This window comes from Odocoileus virginianus, chromosome 24, assembly GCF_023699985.2.
Source record: "Odocoileus virginianus isolate 20LAN1187 ecotype Illinois chromosome 24, Ovbor_1.2, whole genome shotgun sequence".
Classification (NCBI taxonomy): Eukaryota; Metazoa; Chordata; class Mammalia; order Artiodactyla; family Cervidae; genus Odocoileus; species Odocoileus virginianus.
This window is the reverse complement of record NC_069697.1, coordinates 41058606-41079382: the sequence shown is the minus strand read 5'-3', so window position 1 is coordinate 41079382 and position 20777 is coordinate 41058606. Positions and strand designations below refer to the sequence as shown.

At 41.2% G+C, this 20777-nt stretch overlaps 1 long non-coding RNA gene across 1 annotated transcript in view; it reads right to left on the bottom strand.

Moving 5' to 3' along the window:
* Positions 1–4321: 4321 nt before the first annotated feature.
* The window catches only part of LOC139030857 (uncharacterized), a 132859-nt gene continuing 116403 nt past the window's right edge, over positions 4322–20777 (bottom strand). Inside the window, exon 3 of the long non-coding RNA XR_011483291.1 lies at positions 4322–4550. This is a non-coding gene — a long non-coding RNA (uncharacterized lncRNA). The remainder of the gene's footprint in view (positions 4551–20777) is intronic.

Sequence of the window (20777 nt, the reverse complement as noted above, 5' to 3'; positions counted from 1 at the left end):
AAGAATCAGATAGAGAAAGATTTTAAGAGCATCAAAATGAAGATATTAGTATGTTTTGTATTAGGAAAGGCTCTTTGTACATGTGACATGTTCCAGATGTCCTTCATCCTCTCATAAAACTTTCTACCATCTGGATGGAGAGGCATAGAGCTTGTGTTGGTCCATGAGAGTGGATCATTATATTGTCAAGAATTTTGAAAGCTATTGATAAACAACATTCCAAACCTTGCAACTGCACAAGAAGCTAAAACTATGACTAGCACTCTTGTAAGCAATAGTGCCCAAGATGAAAGAAGTGCTAATTTAATGAACATAATCTGTATGAGGCTGAGAAATGGTCTAATAGCAGATGACATATCATGTTTAATGACAATACTTTTATTGGGAATGGGATGCAACTCTGTTAAATCACAGTTGAAATGCAACCACAGTTGAGTTTGGCAAAAATCTTCAATGACATTCTGAGAAAATCAATTGACTATATGGCACCTACAATAAAGAATGTTACAGATTTTATTTTTCATTATTTGGAAGTTATGTGCTACATGTATTGACTTTCATTCCTCCCCCGCCCCTCTATAGCAGACCACTAATAGATACTGAGATAACAAATATGATGAATCCAGATGGTGGTAAAATCCGTGAAGGCATTAAAGCAGAGTGATGTGCTGGAGATTGTCCAGTGGTTGGGGGAAACTCATGGTGGGGTGAATGACTAAAAGCAGCCAGCCATGTGAAAATAGGAGGCATGCCCTTCTGGAAGGATAAGTTCAAAGGCCGTGAGGGGGGAAAGAATTTGTGTGCTGCCCTCGTGTTGTTAACAGAATCTGTACCTGAGATCCCACTCTGAGGTCTCCACTTACTCCTTTCTTCTCCATTCTATGTCTGGGAGCCACACAGGGTCGCTGTCCCTTTGGCCCCTGGAAATGCCTGTGGTTATTGGCTTCCTCCATGGACCCTCAGAGGTCTGTATCAGTTCAGTTTAGTTCAGTTCAGTCACTCAGTCGTGTCCGACTCTTTGTGACCCCATGGACCGCAGCACGCCAGACCTCCCTGTCCGTCACCAACTCCTGGAGTTTACTCAAACTCATGTCCATTGAGTCAGTGATGTCATCCAACCATCTCATCCTCTGTCATCCCTTTCTCCTCCTGCCTTCAATCTTGCCCAGCATCAGGGTCTTTTTCAATGAGTCAGTTCTTCGCATCAGGTGGCCAAAGTATTGGAGCTTCAGCTTCAGCATCAGTCCTTCCAATGAATATTCAGGACTGATTTCCTTTAGGACGGACTGGTTGGATCTCCTTGCAGTCCAAGGGACTCTCAAGAGTCTTCTCCAACACCACAGTTCAAAAGCATCAATTCTTCAGCACTCAGCTTTCTTTATAGTCCGACTCTCACATCCATACATGATTACTGGAAAAACCATAGCTTTAACTAGACGGACCTTTGTTGGCAAAGTAATGTCTCTGCTTTTTAATATGCTGTCTAGGTTGGTCATAGCTTTTCTTCCAAGAAGCAAGAGTCTTTTAAGTTCATGGCTGTAGTCACCATCTGCAGTGATTTTGGAGCACTGTTTCCATTGTTTCCCCATGTATTTGCCATAAAGTGATGGGACTGGGTTCCATAATCTTAGTTTTCTGAATGGTGAGTTTTCTGAATGTTAAGGTCTGTATGGTTTAGATAATTATACATTCCTTTCTTGTTTCTCTTCTTTGGTGGAATTCAAAGGCTGGGAACCTATATTTTTCCATTTTCCCTGATCTTAAGTTAACTTTCTTAACTGTTTAAACTAGACTCCATCTGAGGCCTCAGAACTGCCTGCCCACTTTTTCTAATGGTGCAGTTGTGATTCTACCAAGCACCTCATTCGTGGGCTTATTTAATGTCACCCTTGGTTAGCGGCAAACTATTCCTTGTATGAGCCTCTTAAAAAATGTTTATGCTTCAGTTTGGCTTTGGAAATTGACACCTCCTAAAGTAAAAGGAGACAGTTCAGGGCAGATGTTTGGATTTCCATACCTTTCATAATCCCACTTATTTAGTCATCCTGGGTTCCTGAAATCTGGAGGCCTGTCTGGGCTCTGGGGAAAGGCTCAAAGGATGTTTCTTTTTAGTGTCACAGCAAAGCATTCAACTCTTAAATGCCATGGCCCTAATTCATTTCTTAATGATGGTGCAAATGAGTTGAATATTTCACATTGTCGACTTTCAACTTTCCAAACATTGTTAAACAAAACCATTACAGTGATATATTTGGTTCAACAGATAAGTGCTTTGGCTGCAGCATGAAGTAGCTAATTAGTAATGTAAAATATGACGCCTTGCCTTTTTTCCCTTTTAGTTTATAACAAGGGAAACTTTCTCCTCTGGAGTATGAGGGGCTGGTTCTTCTCACTGACTGCCCAGTACTACCCTTGTTTCCAGCGCTTGTGAGCCAGTCTGGAGTGTTTAAGTTAGCTCGTGAAATCACCAACGTCAAGCTGTCAAGTCGACTGCTGACATTAGAGCCAGCTGCTTTAAGTATCAGCGCAGCTGCTTTGTGAGATGAGAACAAAACCTTGCCACTGCTTCTTGTTCTAAGGCTGAGCTATGTGAAAATGCTGATCATGAACCAAGGGGCGCATAACACATTCATTTTTGCTCCTTTTACCACCAGCTCAGATTTCTAAAATAGTGAAACCTAAGTTCAGGAATCTGGAAGCAAAAATGTGCCCCTGATTCTGAAACAGTGCTATTACTCATGGATTTCAGGATCTGCTTTTTCCATTTTTTGAATGTATGACTCATGGAGTTGTTAAGAAACCACTCATGAAGGCCCCAGTCACTTGGATAATTAAAGTTCCTCCTGGGTAAGAACAACAGTTCCTATTTCAGGAGAGACTGGGGAGCCCAGTGAGCAACTATGAGCACAATCAAAGCCTTCCTGCTGTGAGGCTTTGTTTCACCATGTTCTGGTCCAAATGGACCCAGAGAGTAGGGTACAAAGATGCCTAAAATGGAACTAAAGAAAGAATTGAACAGGCCTGGACAAGGCCACTTCACCAAGACTGGGACAGAAATGGGGCAGAGGGAAGCTCTGTGTAAGCCCAAAGACTGTTTTTATCCTATTTATCCTAAACTCTGACCCAGGCTTAGCCTCTTTAACATCCTGTATTAATGCACTTGGTACAAACATGATTACCTCTAAGCAAGGGAACATAGATGATTACAAAATGAGTGATTAAGCAAATATTACGTGAGGGAGCAATAATTTCCTCTTCCCTTCCCCACTTTGTCCTTCTCTCTCTTCCTTGTACTAAAAAACAAAGTCAACCCCCAGTAAGTTGGAAGATCTAATTGGCTATACGAGGTGATTTGTGAAAGGAAAGCAGCCCATCTAGGAACCAAAAGGGGCCTCAGAGGAGCAGTGCAAAATGGAAAACTTCTCTAGAAGTGGGGGTGGTGGCAAGGAAGCCATTAGCTGGAAAAAAAATGAAAAGATCATTTGGGGCCAGGATATCATCTTTTCCGGTGTGGGGAAAGGCAGGGGTCTTTATCATACAGGTCATTTCACTGATAATCAGGAAACTTCAGATGGACTATTTTAAAGGCCATATTTCTGGGAAGGGTTGAGATAGCAATTAAGTCCTGATTTGCTGTAGTAAGGGGCAAATTATCCCATTTTGGGCTTCTTATTTCTTTTTAACACTTGGTTTTTAAAGATTAAAAACAAAACAACCCTATGTTTTGCTGTGGGAGTGTAGTTTCATCAGCTCCCTTTCATTCCAGACTATCCCAACTGTCAATCAAAGCCAAATAGCCAAAGCTGGCCCTAATTCAAAAGAAAAAAAATGTGTTCTGTGATACACTTTGACATGTGTTGAGTGATTTAGTAAGATCAAGATTTCTCATCTCATTTTCTAAGACTTTCTTAGTTCATCTTTCTCCCATGTTTCATTATTTTCACTGACATTAACTTCTAATGTCCCAAATATTATCTTTTTCTGCTCCTCGTACAGAAGTTACTAGTTGAGTGACTCTGGCCAATAAGTCTTCAAATAACAAAACCGAAATTTTTTAAAAAAATTTTGACTGAAGAAAACCTCACAACTTAAAAAGTTTGGAGTTAAGTTTATAACTTATCGAGGTCTCTAGCCAGGAGTATAGCCTTTCAGGTAGATCTGAGGAACTGTTTTGAAGAGAGAAGGGAGGAGTCAGGCTATATAGCGGGGCTTTGGGCTGGAAAAAATCATGTAGTTGAACATCAAAATATTACTGCAAATGACAAAAGACTACTGCTAATCACAAAAAAATTGTCATCTCAAGCTTATGCTTTACATGCTTTTATTTGTATGGGAAGATGAAAAAACTCTGGATTTGCTGAAATTATTCCTTAGATATGCATCTTAACTCTTTAGGGCCAGTCCCCAAAGCACAGAGTGCTTCCTTTTTCTCTTCATCCTGAATGCCCCTGAGGACGCCCCACTGGTGGGCGGCTACGGTGACGAATGGCTTGCTCCTTGCAGAACTGCGATGGCAGGCAGCATCCTTTGTTTGTTGGAATGGCAGTTCCCTGTTCAGAGAGATACTAGTATCAGTTCAGTTCAGTTCAGTCGCTCAGTCGTGACCGACTCTTTGCGACCCCATGACCCGCAGCACGCCAGGCCTCCCTGTCCATCACCAACTTCCGGAGTTTACCCAAACCCATGTCCATTGAGTCAGTGATGCCATCCAACCATCTGTTGTCCCCTTCCCCTCCTGCCCTCCATCTTTCGCAGAATCAGGGTATTTTCAAATGAGTCAGCTCTTCGCATCAGGTGGCCAAAGTATTGCACTTTCGGCTTCAACATCAGTCCTTCCAATGAATATTCAGAGCTGATTTCCTTTAGGACGGACTGGTTGGATCTCCTTGCTGTCCAAGGGACTCTCAAGAGTCTTCTCCAACACCACAGTTCAAAAGCATTAATTCTTCGGCTCTCAGCTTTCATTATAGTTCAACTCTCACATCCATACATAACTACTGGAAAAACCATAGCCTTGACTAGATGGACCTTTGATGGCAAAGTAATGTCTCTGCTTTTTAATATGCTGTCTAGGTTGGTCATAACTTTCTTCCAAGGAATATCTTTTAATTTCATGGCTGCAATCACCACCTGCAGTGATTTTGGAGCCCCCAAAATAAAATCAACCAGCCACTGTTTCCACTGTTTCCCCATCTATTTGCCATGAAGTGATGGGACCAGATGCCATGATCTTAGTTGTCTGAATGTTGAACTTTAAGCCAACTTTTTCACTCCCCTCTTTCACTTTCATCAAGAGGCTCTTTAGTTCTTCTTCACTTTCTGCCATAAGGATGGTATCATCTGCATATCTGAGGTTATTGATATTTCTCCCAGCAATCTTGATTCCAGCTTGTGCTTCATCCAGCTCAGCGTTTCGAATGATGTACTCTGCATATAAGTTAAATAAGCAGGGTGACAATATACAGCCTTGATGTACTCCTTTTCCAATTTATAAAAGGGATGAAGTGTCTACCAAGGCCATGGTTCTGAAGCTGTGCTTCAAGGTGCCCTGAAGTGCTGTAGCAAACTCACAGGGATGCTACAGGATCCCTTGAAAACTTGAAGCACAGCATCTGTTCAGCTATTGCACCAACTGTAAGCTCAAGGTAGTTCACAGGATTAGCATTAAATTGTGCAGTATCCCTCATCATGGCATAGACTTGTGAAATATTGCACAAAGCAGTGTAGAACAGCGAATGAGGATGGTAATGTCCAGTTATTGAAATAAATTCCTAGGCCCAGAGTGGAGCCACTTCTGAAAAAGAGCAGGACCCCCCTGGGGTTCCTGGGCATGGAAGCCTTTCTGTCCCCCATTTCTTGTCTGTAGGAGATAGACTCCTGTTTCCAAGACCTCCTCTGAGTCCCAAAGGGAAGACACCAACAGTTGCTGATCAAGGAAGGGAGGAGTTGCAGAGACAAGAGAAGAGCAGTCAAGAAACAATAGTGTAGTCTTGGGGCAGGGTCCTGGTTTCTACTCAAGGGATTCCCATAACAATATCTTTGAACTCTTTATAGAACTAAAACCCTCAATAAATGGAAGATGCTAGCATTCTTCATTCCAGAGAAGACCATCGGAGACCAGATTAAAGGAACCAGAATAGCTCATCAGGAGATCATGTGAGGTTAGATTAAAGGAGTGCACACACCTAATCTTATCAGTAACTCCACCCTTGAACCATTCCTATAAAATTCCTCACCAAATCCTCCCAGGTTGGGACACACAGTTTTGAAGGACACAAGCCCACTGTGTCCCCCTTTGCCTGGCAAAGCAATAAAGCTATTTTTTTCTACTTCACCCAAGAATCTGTCTATGAGATTTGATTCAGCACCACTGCACACAGGTCTAGCTTTTAGCATCAGTAGTAAGATGATGGAAAGATTGAAAGAGAGTTCTTGTGAGTAAACACCTGTCTGCAATGTTAATTATGAACCAACCATATAAGGGGGCTCTGTGTCTACCCAGCAATCTCACAACAACCTTATAAATTGGAGAAATTTAGCATTCACACCAAGAAAGGACAGAACCCTCTAGACCCTGCACTGATCAGATCATGTCTGTGTTACATCATTCAGTTCTAGGACCTACATCTTAAAACAGGAAATATTGTGACAAAGATTCTCTCCTTGACCAAACTTAGGTTCCTCTGAGCCCTGTTTTCAACTAGGGTTTGGCCTTGGCCCATGTCCTATCTTTAGCGTACGTACCTCAGTTGTAGTAAGAATCCTGCTAAGTCAGTTTATTTAGAATCTTCCTACCTTTGATGTTGCCTCCTAGTAATTTTCCACCCACTGATTTCTTACTCAGCTCATGGGCTATACATTCCCAGCTGTCTTGGCTGTATTTGGAGGTGAGCTGAATAGTTCTCCCCTGTTACAACACCTCGATTGCAATAGTCTTACATAAAGTCTTCCTTAACATTTTAATAAGTGTCAAAATATTTTTTTTAAAAACAGTTGACACATTATAAAGTGTCTGAGGGGATGACTCAAGAAGTGATGAGTCTTACAATCACATTCCTTGGGGATAGAGTTAAAGAGCCTAGGGCTTAATTACAGAGATATGTTTTTTAAAATAGCATATTTTTTGCTCTGCCTGTATATTAGTTACCATGTAGCAGGGGTTCCTTCTGAATATCTAAGGACTCAGGAGTGAGGCACGTCCAGAAGTTTGGTAGGAAATTCTCTCCAGGACAGGATCAAAGGAAGAGTCAGGGAGGCCTCTGGGGGAAATGAAGTCAGGCAGAGAGAGCCATGTTATCAGCCTAGAGGAACCAATGCTTGGGAGGGAGAGATATTCCTATACTCTTCTAGATTTTTCTGATCTAAGAACTAAAATTGACACAAAGCAAATTAACAGGAGAAAATGAAACAAAGTTTAATAACATATATGTGTGTGTGTGTGCTAAGTTTCTTCAATTGTGTCCGACTCTGTGACCCTGTGGACTGTAGCCTACCGGGTTCCTCTGTCCATGGGATTCTCTAGGCAAAAGTACTGGAGTGGATTGCCATGTCCTCATCCAGGGGATCTTCCTGACCCAGGGATCAAACCTCTTGTGTCTCCTGTTTTGGCAAGCGGCACCACTAGTGCCACCTGGGAAGCCCCAATAACTTAATACTTCAACTGAGTTATCAGGGAAGCCAAAGTGAAAGTCGTTCAGTCGTGTCCAGCTCTTTGCGACAGTATAGTGCATGGAATTCTCCAGGCCAGAATACTGGAGTGGGTAGCCTTTCCCTTCTCCAGGGAATCTTCCCAATTCAGGGATCGAATCCAGGTCTCCTGCATTGCAGGTGGATTCTTTACCAGCTGAGCCACATGGGAAGCATATACGTGACAGAAAAACAGAAAAACTGAGTACTCGCCCAGATGGCCAAAGCTCTCACCTTAAATACCATCCTCAGCTAAAGACAAAAGAGAGGCTAAAGGTAGGGAGAGTCGGTCACGAGCGGCTACCAGGAAAAGCACAGTAAACAAAGGTGATTCTGATACAGATTTGTCTTTGCCTTCTCTATTGATCAATGTTTCTAGAGACTTGGTCATCCTCTTCAAGGCGCAGAGAAGGAAACACCCTTGCAAATGAAGATTTTCCTTACAGAAAATATTTCCTACAAAACAGCAACTCCTTTTGCTTCTTGATTTTCAGACCCCTTCCCAAGTCTGCTGCTTCTTAGAAAATAACCAGCTTAAAACAGCTCAGCACCACTGGCTTTGTGTTATGTGGTCTGTCTTCTGCATGGTTTTATTGGTAATGTAACCCTTTTCCAATATAAGTTCTCTTGATTTTTGTCACAGTCATAAATTAATACTTTGAGATGTATCTCTTCACTTGTTCATTTCTTTTGTGTTGAAATGAAGTACTTAAAACGGTTTACATGAACTTTGTGGACTAAGATTTGTATACATGTTCAATTGCCATTTAGCTGGCTTTTTAATTAATATGCTTGTTTTCAGTGTTTAACACAATGTAATGTGACTACAAATCATAAACCGATTTTAAATCATTTCCTCCTGTACATTTGTACTCTGAGAGAGCCTTATTTTATACTTCCAGTAGAATTACTACTTGCGATAGCTCGTCTACATTCCCCAGAATGTGGCTCTTGTGCAAATTTTGTCTTCTTATTAAAAGCGCTTGCTGTGGTAAACAAAACAAAACAAAAAAGAACTAATCTGCCAAAGAGACATACTATAGGGTGGTCGATTCTGGGGACGGTGTTGCTTACCATAGTCTCCTATCAGTACTGTTGAGAGAGTCCTGAAGAAAGAAGTAAAAACAAAAACAATTCTATTCACATCTTTATAAGCTGTTAGAAGAGAATGACCACTCTTCTTGGGTGCCTCCTCACAAATGAAATCTCATTTTCTTCACTCCAATGAGGCATTCATGTGGCAACTAAGAATTCTCATACTCTTGTCTGGACCTCACCCCAAGAGAGAGAGAGATTGGTGCAAGGAAATGGTTTAGAAAGCAAAAAGAGAGCAAAACCCATGCACAGTGTGATAAAAGATAACTTCTGCATGATAGAGCCCACTCAGAATACTTGCGCATTTACTCAGTACCATCTCAGTGTCATGGGAATCTACCGTGAATACAGCTGCTTGGTCTGGCTTTGGGTCCAGATACTTAGTTCTTTAGCATTGTTTTTGCAGCTCTGATAAGTGTTTTTAGGATTATTTGAGGCATTTCTTGTCCCTGGACAAATCAGTCTGACTTGTATGCTTCTCATTCATTTACGAATTTCTTACAATTTGGTGGATTATTGAGGCACCATGAAAAAATTAAAAATATGAGGATGCTATGTATGATGTATCCTTTTTATTATTTTTGTAATAGGCTAGAAAATGATGAAAAGGCAAGTGAACCATTAAAATCAGTTGTAACCCTATCACTGGCATTGACCACTGTAAATGTCATTGTCTTCTAATATGTACACAGACACACATTTTTTCCTCTTTTTTTTTTAAAACAAAACTGATATTGCTGTCTCATAAATTTTTCTTTTTTGTTTTTAAATAAAAATAGCTCTTCCCCCCAACTATATTATATGGACACCAGAAAACATAGCAATATATAATAAGGAAGTGTTTCTGTTTTATATGTGAATCTAAAACAACATTTTAGGTGGCAAGAATACACAGAAGAACTATACAAAAAAAAATCTTCATGACCCAGATAATCACAATGGTGTGATCACTCACCTAGAGCCAGACTTCCTGGAATGTGAAGTCAAGTGGGCCTTAGGAACTACAAACAAAGCTAGTGGAGGTGATGGAATTCCAGTTGAGCTATTTCAAACTCTAAAAGATGATGCTGTGAAAGTGCTGCACTCAATATACCAGCAAATTTAGAAAACTCAGCAGTGGCCACAGGACTGGAAACGGTCAATCTTCATTCCAATCCCTAGGGAAGGCTATGCCAAAGAACGCTCGAACTACTGCACAATTGCACTCATCTCACACGCTAGCAAAGTAATGCTCAAAATTCTCCAAGCCAGGCTTCAACAACTCGTGAACCATGAACTTCCAGATGTTCAAGCTGGGTTTAGAAAAGGCAGAGGAACCAGAGATCAAATTGCCAACATCTGCTGGATCGTTGAAAAAGCAAGAGAGTTCCAGAAAAACATCTATTTCTGCTTTATTGACTCTGCCAAAGCCTTTGACTGTGTGGATCACAATAAACTGCGGAAAATTCTGAAAGAGATGGGAATACCAGACCACCTGACCTGCCTCTTGAGAAACCTGTATGCAGGTCAGGAAGCAACAGTTAGAACTGGACATGGAACAACAGACTGGTTTCAAATAGGAAAAGGAGTACGTCAAGGCTGTATATTGTCACCCTGCTTATTTAACATATGCAGAGTACATCATGATAAACGCTGGGCTGGAAGAAGCACAAGCTGGAATCAAGATTGCTGGGAGAAATAACAATAACCTCAGATATGCAGATGACACCACCCTTATGGCGGAAAGTGAAGAGGAACTAAAAAGCCTCTTGATGAAAGTGAAAGAGGGGAGTGAAAAAGTTGGCTTAAAGCTCAGCATTCAGAAAACTAAGATCATGGCATCTGGTCCCATCACTTCATGGCAAATAGATGGGGAAACAATGGAAACACTGTCAGACTTTATTTTCTTAGGCTCCAAAATCACTGCAGATGGTAATGCAGCCATGAAATTAAAAGATGCTTACTCCTTGGAAGAAAAGTTATGACCAACCTAGACAGCATATTAAAAAGCAGAGACATTACTTTGCCAACAAAGGTCCGTCTAGTCAAAGTTATGGTTTCTCCAGTAGTCATGTATGGATGTGAGAGTTGGACTGTGAAGAAAGCTGAGCACAGAAGAATTGATGCTTTTGAACTGTGGTGTTGGAGAAGACTCTTGAGAGTCCCTTGGACTGCAAGGAGATCCAACCAGTCCATCCTGAAGGAGATCAGTCCTGGGTGTTCATTGGAAGGACTGTTACTGAAGCTAAAACTCCAATACTTTGGCCACCTGATGAGAAGAGCTGACTCATTTGAAAAGACTCTGATGCTGGGAAAGATTGAAGGCAGGAGGAGAAGGGGATGACAGAGGACGAAATGATTAGATGGCATCACCAACTCAATGGACATGAGTTTGAGTAAACTCCAGGAGCTGGTGATGGACAGGGAGGCCTGGCGTGCTGCGGTCCATGGGGTCACAAAGAGTCTGACACGACTGAGCAACTGAACTGAACCTGACTGACTGAAAACGACAGTTTGAAGGACTGTCCTATTTTGTAGAATCGAGGGAGGGAAGAACGGCTGAAAGAAAAGCTTCATTTCTCTTTCTATTCACTCACAACACTAATGAGACCAAAACCAGTGGATTTTCCACACCAAACTCTTCTCCAGTTCTTGGCAGACACCAATGGATGTCTTACAATTCAATTCAATTCTGACGCTATCTTCCTGAAGATAGCGCCAGAATTCATAGGGTAAAGGCTCAATCCCAGAAGACTGTCCCCACTTCAGATGCCAATCCCAAGTAGTAGGTTCCCAGGTTATCCACAACTCCTGTCCTACTTGGCAACAAACTGAAGTTTTCCATGTCTCTTTCCTTAGGTTCAATAATTTGCTAAAACAGCTGATAGAACTCAGTGAAACACATTTACCACTTTATTATAAAAGATATAACTCAGATAAACAACAAGGTCTTACTGTATAACACAGGGAACTATATTAAATATCTTTTTTTTATATTAAATATCTTGTAATTAACTATAGTGGAAAAGAATCTGCAGATTCTTATATATATAAGTAACTGAATCACTTTGCTGTGTATCTGAAACTTTAAAAAAAGTTGTAAATCAACTATAAAAAAGTGATACAACAGGGGCGGGGACAAAAAAAAAATAGTGATACAACATACAACTCAGGAACAGCAAAGCAGAAGAGATGAACAGGGCAAGGTATGTAGGAAGGAGCTGAGAGCTTCCAAGCCTTCTCCAGGCATGCCATCTTCCCCACATGTGAATGTGTTCACCACCTGGACACTTCAAACCCATTTGATTAGGACTGTTCTGGAGGTTTTCTTTGGTAGTCATGATTGACTAAACTATTGGCCATTAGTGATTAACTTAATGTCCAGTCCCTCTCCCCTCCCTTGAGGTGGGGAGGTGGAGCTGAAAGTTCCAATCCTCTAATCACACAGTCAGTTTCCCTGGCAAAAAGCTCCCATCCTTAGCGGATTTTCAAAAATCACTTCATTAACATAAACTTATTTCTGGTAGGAAGGGGCTTGTTATGAATAACAAAATACACTACTTCCACCTCTATTGCTCTAAGAGCTATTTCAGGAACCGGGGACAAAAACTAAATGCTATAACAAAAGATGGTCCTTCACCTCTTATCACTTAGGAAATTACAAGAGTTTTAGGAGCTCTGTGCCAGAAACTGGGGAGGAAGACCCAATATATATTTCTTATTATGTCACAAGAGCACAGTTAGAGGAGGACGTCTTTTGGGATGTGCACATCTGGAGCGCTGGTTCAGGAAGGACTTCCTTCCACTCAAGGTGTGTACATCCTCGTCTCTGTTCTCTACCAGTGTTGAGGTCATCCTTAGACTAGAAAGAGGAACTTGGTGGGCAGTCCAGTCAGGACACTATGCGTAAACAGAAAAAAGTGGAAAAGTCAGCCAGGAGAAGAGGAGAGACTGATAAGCTTCAGATGGCAGAGTGAAAATCAATGAACAGAAACTTCATTTAAAATGGAGTTGGAACTTCAAAAAAACAAAACAAAATGGAGTTGAAAGTCCTGAAAGGGGAGCTCTTATATCTTATCGATTGACTGTAACTGCAGACCCAACAGGAAAATATATTCTTTGCAACTTCAGTAGAAAGTTACTGTTCCACAACACAGCCAGGAAGAAGAATAATTTCTCCTTGCCTGGCGAAAGCTCAGTCAATGAGAGAGTATCACAGCTCAGCCAATGAAAAGTCACTATGTTTTGAACTCTCAGGGTCCTCCAATGGATTCTTTGTTGTAACAGCTCCTTCCAACTCTTCTTCCTCCTGCCAATTATATCCTGGTTAAAGGAGGACATAGTGTTAAAGAATCTGTATTAGTTTCCTGTTGCTGTTGTAACAAACTACCACAAACTTAGTGGCTTAAAAATACAAATTTACTATTTTCTGGAGGTCTGGAGGCTGAAAAGAGGTGAAATAAAGGGGCTGCATTCATTCTGGAAGCTCTAGAGGTGACCTGTGTTCCTCGGCTTGCTGCCCTTTACCCCGTCTCCAAAGCCAGCAATGTAGCATCTCCAATCACTCCCACTTTTGATTTAGTTCAAAATAGTCAATTAGACATACAAACATAAAAAGAATGAACAAATATCTGTAGATCTCTATAATCCAATAATCCCTTTTCAAAAAATACTAAATAGACCATAAATAAAATTTCCAATCATTTATCTTACCAATGGGGAAAGATTTACTGGCCATAAACAAATCAAAACACAAAATTCATAGAAATACAATTAAAATTAAAAATAACAGAGAGTAAGCAAATTTCAGCTAGCTTTGTTGGGTGAATCCATTGGGCATCTCATGAAGACCTTCAAAACTGTTAAGAGGATAATTTCAAAATGGTAAAATTCTGACTCTCACTTTATCCTTAAAAAGGATAGACATATGTATAGATAAGGAATATTGAAATGAATTTATAAGTGGATAGAGAGCTGACTTTTTCACAGTAGGGTAGTACTGGCCCTCCACCAGATGGAATTTAGCTGCCTGCCTTTAGTCAAGGATTATTTGCATAGCTATTGCTTTGCTACAACACACAGAGTTATAAAATAGCCCAGTCACATTCTTGGAGACTCCAGTACTCCACTGAAAGGCTATCCAGTAGTCCTTTTTGCTGATTTTGACTAAATGTTTCCTTTCGGTCCTACTAACTCAATTCCTCAACAGTAGTACATTTTTACAAAATGAGAAGCAGATGTCATTAAATGTGTAGATTACAGTCACACCACACGGATCTAATGCTTCAGGTCCACCATTTTTAGCTGTATGGCCTTGGGAAAGTGACTAAGTCAGGCACCAGCAAACAATAGCCTAATGGTCAAATCCAACCAATTGCCTATTTCTGCAGAGCCCTTTCTAAATGATTCAAAGAAGAATGATATTTTACTACACATGAAAATCCAAACAAGAAGAGTATTTTATGACACATGAAAATTATACAAAATTTAAATTTTGGGGCCCATAAAAAAGTTATTAAAATACAACTTTATTCATTTGTTCACATATTGCCTACGGCTGCTTTCACGTTTTAAAAGGAAAAGCGCAGGTTCAAAACAGTCACGTATGCTAGGCCACACATTAACTAAGAGTTTAATAACTAGTCTAAGTGAAGCTCCAACTTCTCCCAGAAATGCAGTCTTAACCAGTCCATCAGGAATCTTCTAGTCAATACCCATAAGGTAATCTTTCTCATGAAAGTGGAAGTGTTAGTCATTCAGTCCTATCTGACTCTTTGCGACCCCATGGACTGTATATAGCCTGCCAGGCTCCTCTGTCCACAGAATTCTCCAGGCAAGAATCCTGGAGTAGGGGGGCTTCCCTGGTGTCTCAGTGGTGAAAGACTCTACCTGCCAATGCAGGAGACCCAGGTTCGATTCCTCGTCGGGAAAGATCCCACTTGCCATGGAGCAGCTAAAGCCGTGTGCCACAGCTACTGAGCCTGTGTTCAGCAGCCCAGGAACCACAGCTACCGAGCCCTTGAGCCCTAGAGCCCGTCTCCGCAACAGGAGAAGCCACTGCAATGAGGAGCCTGTGTAGTAAATGAAGAGGAGCTCCCGCTCACTCCAGTAGAGAAAAACCCTAGCAGCAGCAAAGACCCATAATAGTCGAAACAAACAGATACAATAAAATAAAAATACTAGAGTAGGTAGCCATTCCCTTCTCCAGGGGTTCCTCCTAATCCAGGAATGGAACACGGGTCTCTTGCACTGCAGGCGGATTCTTTACTATCTTAGCCACCAGGAAAGTCCTCTCTATCCTCTAAAGGAAGGTGAGCTAACTCAAGTACTAAGACTTTGTTTTCCCAAAAGGAAGAGGACCTAATCTGAAATAATTCTTTTTTCCCTTTATGACTTCCTTGTCCTGCCTTTAAAACTCCTTCCCTCCCCATAGCCCTTTGGAACTCTTGTCACTTGGTAGGTGGGATGCTACCTGATTCTTGAATATTTAACAAAGCCAATCAGATCTTTAAAACTTACTTTAAAGTTTTCATTTTTAGAACAGATTTGGTGACAGCAGTGGGATATGAAGTGAATGTCTGATGGCATTTGGGACAAGAAGAAATACAGGCATGGTACCCGTGAACCTGAGTTCATTATCCTTCTCATCATTTTCAAAAGCTGTGGGTAAGTTTCTCTCTTTGTGTCGAGCTCCCGATCTAACTGGCTTTCCAGCCCATTCCCTATTTTTCTAGAATCACTAGTTCCACAATCAGAGCTCCCGGTAGTCCGAGCCATAATTGCCCATTTGATTGGAAATTCCCAGCCCTTGATTCTGTTCCCAGATTCCTGAGAACTGCTGGTAGCAGCTGTGATTCCTCATTTATTTGGAATCAGTTTGCAATTTTATTTGAGGCCTGCTTATTCAATCATTTTTCCCAGCCCCAGGTTCCATGTTGGGAACTATTTGTGGTACACACAGACCCTTTTTCTTGCCCAAACTGCAGCAAAGGGCACATATTTGTTTGTCTTGTATAGGTAAAGGCCTGCTAAAAGAGATCGGATCTTTAATTTCTAAAGATCCAAGCGTGCTACCTTCCAGCACACCTGTTTAATTTTTGTCCAAGAGCTATAATCCTGGAAGCTGTAAATACCCACAAAAATAGGAAAAATAGTATTAAAACAACCTAGAATTACTGCCGAGGTCCAGCCCCGGCAGGACCAGGAATACCCATGGGATGAGTGGCGTCGGCGAGGAAGAAGACAGACAGACAGACACACACACAGGCGTTGCGTAGAAGAGGTAGCTTGTTTTTAATTTTATTTTTAGGATAGCCCAGTTTTTATAGAATGAATGTTACCTCCCCCTTAAGTCACCACATATTACATCAGATATTGGTTTGTGCTTCCGTCAATATTTTTTCCCCATGTTTTTCCCCTAAGCATTCATCTAGAACGTTTCCGATTACAGGGTTTATACTTAAATGTCCCGTACATAATCTTCTTGCCTCAATGGCCTAACATTCTCACTCTAACAAAAACAATGTTCCACAAGTCTCAGATATAGTGTAAATTCTTTGGACAATAAAACAATACAAGGGAAGGGTTACAGTAACATGTTTGACATTTCTGAAAATAGTACCATGAGAAAAACCTGATATTTTTCTTTACCTGAAATCACAAAATCTCGATTTACAACGATTAACTATTAAACAGCAAAAACACCTCTAAAGCAGCAAAACACCTCTATTAATAGTAAGATAATGGCAGTAAAGCTGGTTAATATAAATCTTCTATTAAAATCCTATATACCCCATTTTCTAATTTTACAAAAATACCCATAATATCCCATGTTGTTTTAAGAAAGGGAAACAATGAACAAATAGCAGCAAGGAAATAGCAATAGTGAAAACCCTTTCAACCAAGAAGCAAGTAAACTAAAGCAGTATATCTACTTCTAAACCTAAATACCTCTACTCTTTTCTATTCTAGAACATTATAATCTTTTAAGCAAGCAGCCAAACTATACCTGCGGCCTTTTCTTTTATGACTTGATGTTTATGGTCATGTCCTGAGCCAGAGCAATCTTGAGCATTTCCAAAAAGGCTTGGACTTTTCCAGCGAGGCCTTATTACTATATATTATCATTTCCAAAAATTAATAGAAAGCCCAACAACAGTAAGACAGAAGGAAGAAAGGGACATACCGGGCCCCTGGGACAACCTCGAGGGGAAGAGCTGCCTTGCAGATTCCTTTCTCGTCCCCGCGGCTCCGGAGGGGACATATTGGGTCCCTGGGGCAGCCCCATGTGAGGAAGAGCTGCCTTGCAGGTTCCTTTCTCGTCCCCGCGGCTCCGGAGGGGACATATTGGGTCCCTGGGGCAGCCCCATGTGAGGAAGAGCTGCCTTGCAGGTTCCTCTCTCGTCCCATGACCTTGTCACGGACTGGGCGCATCCCGGCGGCTCCCAACAAATTACAATGACCGTTATGGGGAATGTTCCAATTAGATAAAATCATTCATTTAGGAAGTGCATTTGAAAGTAGTTTCCTGAATTAAACAGAATGGGATACCTATTTGAATTGGGATGCAGAAACTTCCAAAAGTCTTCAAGATCCAAAGTAACTTCATATAAAAACTTGTTAAAATGGGTTAATAAAAAATTAAAAATAAAAGAGGTACCTAAAATAAAAGACAACAGGACTAACATGACACTTCTCCTGTCTATCCTTCTTTGCCTCACTTTTTATGATTCTCTGTCTGAACTGCCTTTCTACTCTGAAGAGACTGTTAAATGGAATTAAACAGATTATTTTAAAATAAACAGTTACTTTTTAAACTAAAAATACTTTTATTAAACAGTTACTTTTTAAGATAAAAATACCTGAGGTTGCAGACAAACCACCTCAGGTATCTTTCTCCCATTGATCAAAGACTGAACTAAGGATCATAGTTAAGAAATTTCCTAAACCTATGGAGGATCCCCCAAAGGTTTTTGTTTTTTTATGAGTTTAGACTCATTATTGGGGCCTACAATCCTAGGACGCCAGAACTTTATCAGCTTGTGCATGTGTTCATAGGACCTGATGAAGCCCAAAATCATGAATGCAGGAGACAAAATGGCAAACCCTGAGAATCATATTCAAGACCCTTGACCATAAAAAGTTCACAAAACAGCAACTGACCTTGTATAAACCATTCCTAGAGCCTCCCTTGCCCAAACTGATTGGTCTATTATTCAGTCATGCAAACAAAAGAAAGATGGATCTGTGGCAGATTTTTAGAAGCCCTAAAATCTTCATTTAGAAGCCCTCTTTCTGGGGCATTCCAGGTCCTTAATAAGTAGGGTCACCTAACATGTTCTAGTTGCCTATTAATAAATGGTTATCACCTGAGATCACAATAAACTGTGGACAATTCTGAAAGAGATGGGAATACCAGACCACCTGACCTGCCTCTTGAGAAACCTGTATGCAGGTCAGGAAGCAACAGTTAGAACTGGACATGGAACAACAGACTGGTTCCAAATAGGAAAAGGAGTATGTCAAGGCTGTGTATTGTCACCCTGCTTATTTAACTTATATGCAGAGTAGATCATGAGAAACGCTGGGCTGGAAGAAGCACAAGCTGGAATCAAGATTGCCGGGAGAAATATCAGTAACCTCAGATATGCAGATGACACCACCGTTATGGCAGAAAGTGAAGAGGAACTAAAAAGCCTCTTGATGAAAGTGAAAGAGGAGAGTGAAAAAGTTGGCTTAATGCTCAACATTCAGAAAACTAAGATCATGGCATCTGGTCCCATCACTTCATGGGAAATAGATGGGGAGACAGTGGAAACAGTGTCAGACTTTATTTTTTGGGGCTCCAAAATCACTGCAGATAGTGACTGCAGTCATGAAATTAAAAGACGCTTACTCCTTGGAAGGAAAGTTATGACCAACCTAGATAGCATATTAAAAAGCAGAGACATTGCTTTGCCAACAAAGGTCCGCCTGGTCAAAGCTATGGTTTATCCAGTGGTCATGTATGGATGTTAGAGTTGGACTGTGAAGAAAGCTGAGTGCTGAAAAATTGATGCTTTTGAACGGTGATGTTGGAGAAGACTCTTGAGAGTCCCTTGGACTGCAAGGAGATGCAACCAGTCCATCCTAAAGGAGATCAGTCCTGGGTGTTCATTGGAAGGACTGATGCTGAAGCTGAAACTCCAATACTTTGGCCACCTCACGTGAAGAGTTGACTCATTGGAAAAGACCCTGATGCTGGGAGGGATTGGGGGCAGGAGGAGAAGGGGATGACAGAGGATGAGATGGCTGGATGGCATCACCGACTCAATGGGCATGAGTTTGAGTAAACTCCGGGAGTTGGTGATGGACAGGGAGGCCTGGTGTGCTGTGATTCAGGGGGTCGCAAAGAGTTGGACATGACTGAGCAACTGAACTGAACTGAACTGAACTGATCACCTGAGATTAGTGGATTGATTTTTTAAAAAGGCAGAAAATAGGATGGAGGGGGGCCCAGTCTGACTGAGTTCATGATCATAGCTGAGCATTTTAAAAAATATTTATTTATTTTTATTCAGTTATTTATTTGACTGTGCCGGGTCTTAGTTACAGTACATGCAGTCTTAGTTGGGGCATGTGGGATCTAGTTCCCAGACCAGGGATAGAACCCAGGCCCCCTGCACTGGGAGCACAGAGTCTTAGCCACTAGACCACCAGGTAAGTCCCATAGCTAAGTGTTTTGAACTGATCTTAGAGCAAGATCATAAACAAAATTCTGCCAAGCTGTTGCCCTTACAGATATTACAGATGCAAGACTAGAGATCTAAGATAATACCTCAGCCTCTTATATTATACCCTTGTAGGGGTCCACCATCAAAATGCTGGCCTAAGGCACTTTGTCTCATTTGAAATCAACCGAGACACTAGACAAAGGATTATGCTTCAAGGTCCTATGCAAATTCTTCAACCTTAGTGCCCCCATATCTGCTCCCAAGGGAAGGCCCCCATATGACTTGTTCCCAGAGTTGATGGGACTCCAAGAGATTCTCCAGCAAACTGCAAACTATTACCAGCAGCTTCCCATTAAAATTAATGGGAAACCTTGCTTAATTCTAGTTGATATTGAAGTTACACTTTTTACTTTAAACCCCACTCTTATATGCCAACAAATCTCTCAGAGTGGAAAGAAAAAGCAAATCATTCCTTGTACCAGCCCCTACAACACATAGATCTCACTGGTTAGGAAACCTAATGGATGGGGATGGAGATTTGTCTAGGATTTAAGCACTATTAACAAGATAGTTTTTCCCAGTTTCTCAGTTGTTTCATACCCAAACACCCTTTTGTCCTAAGTCCTATCAGACTCAAAATGGTTCACTGTTGTAGACCTTTGTTCAGTCTTTTGCAGCATTCCTAGGTCCCAACAACCAAGATATATTTTCTTTTACTTGGAAAAACTGTTACCAAACTGAACTTGGGTCCTCTTACTCATGAGAAGCAAAGTCAAGCTACTAACAACAGAGTATAGTGAAGGAAATTAAATTTATTGCAAGGAGTACAGGTGGCTCGTTCTTAAAGGACTCAATTCCCCAGTGGCTTTCAGGGGAGGGTGTTTTAAAGGCAACTTTTGGGGTGTGGGTTTACAGCTCATGGACTTCCTTCTGACTTTTCATGGACTGTTCTGTGGTAACAGTCTTAATCATCAACCTTATGGTTCCAATCAGTCTGGGGTCTATGTGCTATGGTCACTGTGAGTCACTATCCTTCACCTGGGTGAAGAACAACTCAAAGGTATGTGTCTGATTAGTATATATATATATACCTTAAGCGAACTAGGTAGGACTCTATTTTATCACTGAACTCTTGCCTAGGCTATCATTGCTTGTTCAACAGCTTTTCCTTTGTTTCTGCCTTCTCTCACTTCCTTAATTAGCAACTGCTGGAGTCTGCTTGTTGGATCTCAGGGAAGGCCTAGTAGACTAAAGCCTTTTTCTGCAAGCAAGAACTAGGGGACAGAAAGGGGCTTTTGTACCTAG